Genomic DNA, 6,213 nt, shown 5'->3' with positions numbered 1-6,213 from the left:
TGTAAAACAAATTTTCCAATTTGCTAGTAAACGTGTTCTAAAGTAAATATAAGAATATAAGTAGTTTTGTTTTCTTTTTTCTTCTGGATTGTATTTGCTATAATTATTATTATTATTATTATTATTATTATTATTATTATTATTATTATTATTATTATTTTATTATTATCATTATTATCATTTGCAGCTGTATTACTACCAAATGTAAATTCAATCAATATCTAAAACAAATACAAAACGTAATGAAAAATATATACCCTGTTATCTGTACATCCCATCGTGTATGTCACATTCTGTTGTCCATTTCTTGTGGATGTTGCAAAACATGACTTTAAAAAGGTAAGGAATTTCATAAAATACATTGATTTGACATTGAACCGACTGAATTTGTCTCATGGATTTGCCTTATTTTAAATTTGTAATTATCCGTTTGAATGTTATGGGATCTTAATATCAACATACAATATTGGAGCTTTAATTATTGGTGGCAAAGATCTCCTACTCTAGTTTCCTGAAGTTTATGAGTTGGTATTTATGAGTTTGAAAATCTTGTTTGCTCTGTCAATCTATGTATCGATCATTTATAGTGCAAAATGCAAATCAAGCCGACACTGAAAACATTTTCATGTATTAGTTACTTTGGTTTACGTTTTCTTCCTCTTTATGTTTTCATTTGGCCTCCTTTGTGTTTATGTTCATTTTTTATTATCAGTTGTAGCATCAGCAAGACTGAAAGATTGTTTGATAAAAACAACAAAGTACCGACATTCAGCAATTTTAAACACGCAGACATTACCAAAAGTCGTGTAAAGACAGGAGTAAACAAATAACAATGAATAAGGATAGGTACCTGGCCGTCCTTGCATTTTGTAATGGTATCGCAGCTCGCAATATTAGTTATACCATTGCACGAATAGCAGGACAATACCTCTGAAATACAATATCAATGTGGCCATACCACGTGGCTTTTCGGGTACGGAACACGCCGATTTTTCACCCGATTCAGGTATGTTTTTTATTCACAACTTATTTATTACTTAACCGATTTTGATGAGATTAGGCGCAGAGTACCCGTAATTATATCAGTTATCCACGGTATATCAAAATTCTGAAAACCCCTGAATGGTTTTTGAGAACATTCGAGTACAGTTTTCTTTTCATAGCCTGGGCCGAGGGGAACGGTACACACTCATTTGTCATAACAGGCGATTTCTAGCAAGTCATATGTTTTTTGACACTATTTCATAGAAAAATACATGTTAAATGTGATATATTTACTATGTCCAATGTATCGAGTAAATGCAGTTATGTTTTATCATATTTTCATAAAGTTATGTTGAAATGGTACGGAACACACTGTTGTTTAAAAAGATACGGTACACACACAATTTCTGTCTTTGAAACAATTCTAAAATAAAATATATAAAAAAATTAATTTAAATTATAATGTGAGTGATTTTTTTCATAGTTATACATTTTATTAATTTAAACGAGAACCCTGGGACCTGTTTTGCAAAGTATCATTATGCCTACAGTTTGATGTAAACAAGATTATTCAAAAAATAAAAGAACATTTTGAGAGTACGTTGCGCAAAATTCGATTTTATATGTTGAGCAATTAATTCTTGGCTATAAAATGATAAAATTTTAGGGAGGGATACGGAAGACATTCAAAATTTTGTTTTGTTTTGATTTTCATTTGAAACAATTAGGTATATTCTTTTGGATTATAAAACGAATTGTGAAATTCATGGACATCTGTTATGTGCGATTATTATTTCATTTAATTTCTTTGTTCGAATATATAAATGACTGTCTAAACGTAGTATGGATATATAAACAAACAAGAAGTTAGGAATAAGTTGGAAATATATGTTCCTTGCAAAATTTTGTTTAAATAATCGAATTTGGAGAAAAAACGCTGGTTTTGATGTAAGTGGATTTTTTTAAATCACGGAAAGTTTAAAGTTTTTTTCGATCACATGATATTTGGTATGAATCATCTGCCAGTGTCCCAAACTAACTGCATGTATCTAAATTATCAAATTATCTACATATGGACAAATATATTGGACATTTCAAGATGCATTTAACACTTGAGTTCATGGATATGTGTGCTTGCGTGTTTGTGTTAAAAATAAAATGATAATTTAATAATACCCATTTTTGTCAATCATGGATTTTTGAGGCTGCGTTCTGTTTTATATACTACATGAAGTAGGTACGAGACCACAAGTGACTTCGATGTTTCGATTTTTTATGTGAGAAAGTTTTCTTACTACCGTATAGAATGTCGGTTGTTTTACTCAGGTGTCCGTTCGTTCCTTTATTTATACCCAAAGGGCACTTGTAAAACTCGAAAGTCGCCACATGATAATGTCAGTTTTTATGAGCCGTGAAACCAAACCAAAAATGACCTATTAACATAAATTAAAAGTTATTTTTATAGCTTCATGCCTTATAAAACATTAAAAGTTTAAGCAATGGCGACTACATTTTTATTTGTTTGGGTCGTCAGACCAAACAAATAATGGTAGCAAAATTTCAGGCTCTGATATGCTTATTTGCAAAATAAGAAAGTAGTCCGAACCCCTGGAAGCGGTTACTTACCTTTATATGTACTCTAACGCTGAAAAAATAAGGGGGATCACTGTGTTAAGATTGTCAAATGACGGGCGCATTAATTTTCAAGCCTTCTCGGGAGAAGAAAAAGTAGTTCCCGATTGGTCAAAGATTTCAAATATTGTGTAATTCTTTACAGATATACATGTAATATTAAGCTCCATGATTATTTACATCAGTGTCAAACGAAATTAATAAGGGTAACAAACCCTTATTTAGAATGATAAGGTTTTTTTCAGGCTGTTATCTTATAACTTCCCCGTGGTCGAGGGGTTACACGCTCGTTTAGGAAGAGGGATGTCCTGAGTTCAAATCCAAGTTAAGGCAACACATGTTTTTTGTTGTTTTTTTTTTAATTGTTTAAGCCAAATAAACAATGAATTACATATCAGTGTTGCAATAAGCCTTATAGCCAATTTACTACAGTTATGACATTAGAAACAACATTGGTGGCACTATACAAAAACAAACTGGTTTACAATCTCACAGCCTTCACCTTTCTGACATTCTGAGACCCAAAAAAATCAGCGCCTTCTTGATTTGATTTAATTAAAAGTGACCATGATATTGCAAGATTGTACCTAATGACTTGCTTATTATTAACAAAATATAAATATCTATAAATTGTTATCAAGTAATGATACTTTTCAGCGATTTAGGTCATGACCTTGTTTTATTTTTCAGGATGTTTTTTATAGCAAAAAGACATATCTTACTTCACTTAAACTAAAAGAAATAAAAAACAACAAATAAACAGCAATAAACAACAATAAACACAGCATTATATAACAACATTTTCTTTCTATAGAGCGCAACTACCTGATTAGTGTGAAGATCGAAGTGTTTAACATACCCTAGGTGATTTTAAATAGGACAATTACATGGAGGTTGTAAATGTTTAAGTGTGATCTCTTGAAATATAGTGCACAAATAGATATAAACATTAAAAGTAAGCATTATGATACATTGCAAAAACAGGTCCCTGGGTTCTCGTTTAAATTAATAAAATGTTTAACTATGAAAATAATCACTCACATTATAATTGAAATTAAATTTATTATATATTTTTTTTAGAATAATTACAAAGACAGAAATTGTGTGTGTACCGTATCTTTTGAAAAAACAGTGTGTTCCGTACCATTTTTCAACATAACTTTATGAAAATATGCTAAAACATCACTGCATTCACTCGATACATTGGACATAGTAAATATATCAGATTTAACATGTATTTTTCTATGAAATAGTGTCAAAAAACATATGACTTGCTAGAAATTGCTTGTTATGACAAATGAGTGTGTACCGTTCCCCTCGGCCCAGGCTATGAAAAGAAATCTGTACTCGAATGTTCTCATAAACCATTAAGGGGTTTTCAGAATTATGATATACCGTGGATAGCTGATATAATTACGGGTACTCTGCGCCTTATCTCATCAAAATCGGTTGAGTAATAAATAAGTTGTGAATAAAAAACATACCTGAATCGGGTGAAAAATCGGCGTGTTCCGTACCCGAAAAGTCACGTGGTATGGCCACATTGAATATTAACATTTGAACCTTTTAATACCCTAATGATGCAAGCATATCATTTCAACGGTTTTGGTGTTTTGATATGAATCGTTTTAATTTGTTATTTCTGAAATGTCAAGTGTGCAAAAGCTACACTGCTTTATAAAATCATTGTCATTATAATCAGTACTCCTCAAATACCAGTAAGAAAGAAACGCGTTTGTATATTTCCTGAACAGCGAATGGTGCTTGTAGTTAATCTTTACTTCAAGGTAATAATCCTGCTTAAAATATCAGCATAAATGTTGAATATAGTTTTGTTAACGTATCATATCGATGTGTGTTAATTACCAATACAGTCTATTTTACAGCTCGTAACCATTAAAGTTTGGTAACCAAATAATTTGCTGTTTATAAATTGTATAGCTTTATATACTTTAAAAGGATTTTTATCAGTGAATATTATTGACCAATCGCAAAAGATTTATTCTCATCAAAATCTTTTAAGCTGTCTTACTAATGCAACGTTTCCCTTTTTGTATTATTTGTTCTTTTCTTAAACGAATTCAACATATTTGCTCCGAAAGAAATGTTGAAAAACATATTTCTTTAAGATTACTCGTTTACATATATAAATTCGGACAATTTTTTTCCTAATACATTTGATAGATATTACATTACTTTACTCGTACTTCTTGATCATTAAACTGTAGTATTTAGATATTGTAAATTTACTAATCTCTAAAATAGAATTAAAACTACACAGACCTGCGTATACGAGATGTACAGCAAAGACAAGCAAGCATATTACTGAAATAGAAATCATTCTTTATTTACATAGACTTCGACATGTAAACATATAGTTGAAGTACGTGTGTTGTTTCACAAAGAATTCGACGGCTACTTTCCAAAATATGCTTTAAATGTTTCCAGTTTGCAATAATCTTTTCTTTGTGATACATTTAAATGTTACTGGCCTAATTTTATAATATCAAAATTAATATATATTCAAACAAGCATGTTAAAGAATACCTTTTAACATCATTCTGTAAGATTGCTCCTAAATGTTAAAAAAGTGTCACTGTTACGCCAGACCTGAAAAAAGAAGGTCAAAAAATATTGATAAAATTCATTGATTTGAAGAATTGAAAACAAATTTACATCATGTTTATTATTATCCTTCTTGAAAAATTTTATTGATAGAATGCTATAAAAGAACGTTTTTAAAACACAGATTTTCCAATATTTCATTCTAGAGGGAAACATATCCTGACGTAGATGCATGCTTCTGAACAATTATTGCAAATATCCATTTATTCTGCTTACTAAATGTGGAACCAAAATATTTTTTTTAAAAACTTGGACAATTGTGTGAGTAAACAATATATTCTAATAAATAGTTATTTTTTGATCTCATTAAAGTACGTAACAAAACAAAAATGTTAAATAAAAGTGTTTTTTAAACAATTTATACTAGTTTACAAATGAAAATTACAACAAGTGCATCAAAAGAGGAGAAAAGAATACGTAAGACCCAAAATATGTTGCTCGTACTCGTATATGCATTGTCATGATTGAGTCTTTTCTATAATTTGAGTATAATTATGTAGTTAATATTTATGTCAAAGAAGTTCGATTCCTTGTGTGGATGTTTTGGGAAATGCAGAATATAAATTTCGTTAAATTTTTATACGTTAATTTCAGTTAGCGCTTTCAATATATATCTAGGTATATGTATATGTATGATAAATTTGAAAATACAAACAAACATTAATTGTACATTTAAATATATACAAAGATTTTTCTCAATTACACGTGTGCGCTTTTAATGGTATATAGAAACACATTACCTTGTTGACAAATCCAAGTCAACTTTTGTATTAATTTTCCCCATCGTCTATTTATCTTTATGTTTTAGGCAGTATAAAAATATTTGTTTGTTTAAGTCTTGAATACACTGTAGGCTTTACTGTAACCAGTACATGTCATTGCATTATGTTAAAGTAATGGTTCATGCTAGAAACAAATATTGATCAAAATTGTTTTATTCGTTTTGTGGTTTACATTGCAAACATAATTTAC

General features: G+C 29.8%; 1 long non-coding RNA gene across 1 annotated transcript; it reads right to left on the bottom strand.

Moving 5' to 3' along the window:
• Window positions 1-582: 582 nt before the first annotated feature.
• LOC132730594 (uncharacterized) lies at window positions 583-5,292 on the bottom strand. Its single transcript, XR_009625777.1, has 3 exons — window positions 5,164-5,292; window positions 4,900-4,941; window positions 583-930 (listed from the first exon to the last, which is right to left on the bottom strand). It is a non-coding gene; the product is annotated as an uncharacterized LOC132730594 (long non-coding RNA).
• Between the last annotated feature and the right edge of the window lie 921 nt (window positions 5,293-6,213).

Source organism: Ruditapes philippinarum, unplaced genomic scaffold, assembly GCF_026571515.1.
Source record: "Ruditapes philippinarum isolate M1 unplaced genomic scaffold, ASM2657151v2 ctg22466_1_1_1_1, whole genome shotgun sequence".
In the NCBI taxonomy this organism is placed as follows: domain Eukaryota; kingdom Metazoa; phylum Mollusca; class Bivalvia; order Venerida; family Veneridae; genus Ruditapes; species Ruditapes philippinarum.
The sequence above is the reverse complement of the archived record's forward strand: the minus strand, read 5'-3'. Positions and strand labels throughout refer to the sequence as shown.